This window comes from Salmo salar, chromosome 15, assembly GCF_965601325.2.
Source record: "Salmo salar chromosome 15, fSalSal1, whole genome shotgun sequence".
Taxonomy (NCBI): Eukaryota; Metazoa; Chordata; class Actinopteri; order Salmoniformes; family Salmonidae; genus Salmo; species Salmo salar.
In genome coordinates, this window is record NC_138305.1 from 73,432,501 (window position 1) to 73,435,000 (window position 2,500).

A 2,500-nucleotide genomic window follows, 5' to 3' on the forward strand; every position below is an offset into this window, starting at 1 on the left:
GTCACCCTTACTTAAACGTTCTCCTCCTTTACCTCTATATCTTGGCCTACTGCCTCTCTCTTTCCACTCCCTCTGTTTGTATGGAACACTCTTCTTTGTAAGGGCTCCAGTAAACAAGGTTCTAAAATTGCCCTCCTGACCATGGTATAAGACGCGTAAGGGCGTCTGCACACTAGGTTCGGTTTGCTTCTAGCAGAACTCGGCTAGGCAAAGTGAAAGTCTGTGCCTCGCATACTCCTTTAAAAGACCTTCGCTTGAAAAACAAGAAAAAAGCGGCAATATTACAGTTTGTCCCTCTTGAGAGTTCATAACAACAAGTACACTTCCAAATGAAGCTAACTCGATCTGTAATAAATGTTTACCTTTTTTGCCGAGGAGGTTTTAGTTCCACAATTTTACATCAAACTAAGATGCTTGGTGCAGTATTTCTCAAGTGAAAAAATGTGCATGAAATATTGTTATCTGTCGTTGAATGACAACAAACACTTCATTGAAGAATCCCTACTGCTGACCAATCACCGACGAAGGGGCGTAGACTTCAGCTACCGAACTTTGACTAGCCTCATGAAAAAAATGTCAAGCGCACGAGCATCCAGAAAAACCACGTCAAAGACTAAAACGAAACGAAATCACAAAATTTTGTCACAAAATGTTATTATGCATGTACAAACTTTTTCAAACGGTTTTGGATGGGAAGCATCCAGACGCGTTCCCGGTTCAGCATTATTCAACAACAAAAAGAATATGAAGCTCCTCTGGTGGAAAAATCATAACAAACATTTACATAACACAAGCCCCTTTGTTATCTAACAGCTATTCTTCTTCTAAGGTCCAAAAACAAAGCAATCGGGTAACAAAAGAATAAACTACGTGTTTAAAAACTGTTGGCCTTCATACCTAGGGATTGTCATGCCAATATGGCATAGGGAAAGTTTGTTGTTGTTGCCAGTTTATTTATTTATTGGCAGTTCCACACACAAGCATAACACATCAAGTTCCTAATTCCTTACTTTCAGAGTGAATTCATAATCACATTATCATAGGTAATATTTCATAATAATATATTATAAATATAGCACAAATAAAGAAAATAGAATTTGTCTCGAACAGTCCTTGTGATTATTTGGCAACTATATGCTGTTCTCTGTTCCTCTCTGGCCTTTAGTATTAATTCCTGTTTCATGACCTGTTTCTCTTTCTCTGTCCATCTGGTCTTCAGATTCACATTCAATAACACTAACGCTCTCACTTTCTCAGAATACCATTGAAATGAATGGAATCGTTTAAATCAGGGAGGGCAACTGTCTCCCTTTAGTAGGCCAGCGGAACAATATATATATATATATTGTATATCTTTGCTATCACGAGGGGCAAGGTAGGGGGGGATGGATGTGGCTACGCAGACCCATGAGCCACTGCGGTCCCTCATGATGACTTCCATCTTTTTGTGGCCCCCACCCCCATCAAAGTTGCCCATCCCTGGTTGAAATATTTGTATGATACTTCTAGACAATCATCTGAATATTTTCTTACAATGCAGCAGGAGTCACCACTGACCTGGAACATTCATGTTGGACTTTGCCTTTTTCTCTTCAGTTAATTCACAGAGCCTCCAGTTCACTTCATTTCAGATAAATAAACCAAAATATCAATTAAATTTGAGTCAATAACTTTGACTCAATCTCTGTGACACATACCGCCTCCATAACTACACCACTTTTTTTTTTACCTCACTTCTAACAAGAAAAATGCCTGAGATTATATATTTTTGTGCGTATGAAAGGAAACGTTTCACACTTTAGATTAAAGGGGGCTGGGGAGGATATGAGATTCCGGTGCCTGGCTGACCTTGTGGTCGCTGGGAGAAGGTATTTCTCTATCTCTCTCTCTCTGAGCATCGCCACAGTCGCTGAAGGCCAGATGTCTAGTTATATTTAGATGAAGGGTGATGACCGCGGTGCAAAGCACACACCTGGGCAACATTCTGTTCATCATTCCTTCCTAGCTTTGTTTCAAATGGGGGAGTTTTAACATAGTCTGCCATTGGAAAATGTTCTTCCTCACTGGGAGAAAACCTTTCATTTGCCCAATGTGTTGTAGTAGGATACTTTGCATCTCAGTTGGTGATACTGCCCTCTTCTGGTTGAACATGGTAACTCATCTTTCCCTCAGTACTATAAAGCACATGCGCTTTCATTTTTAGGATTTCCTTCTAATGGATATGAATCAAATGAATTCATAAAATTACTGAACATCAGTGTCACATTCGTAGTGAGTAAACAGAGCTGTGACTGTGTAATGAACAGAATACTTCCTCTGTTGCTGCATATTAACGGTCGATTTCCTTTGCACACTGCCATGGCTTTCAGGGTACTTTGCCACACAGTGGGTCATGAAATGTTTATTACACACACACACACACACACACACACACACACACACACACACACACACACACACACACTTCTCCTCACTTCTCCTTCACACCACTGAGGCGTCT

The 2,500-nt window shown here is 40.3% G+C and overlaps 1 protein-coding gene across 2 annotated transcripts in view; it reads left to right on the forward strand.

The window, feature by feature from the left end:
* Nucleotides 1–2,500, forward strand: part of LOC106572251 (nucleolar protein 4-like) — a 134,982-nt gene that overhangs the window by 44,249 nt on the left and 88,233 nt on the right. The window lies entirely within an intron of this gene.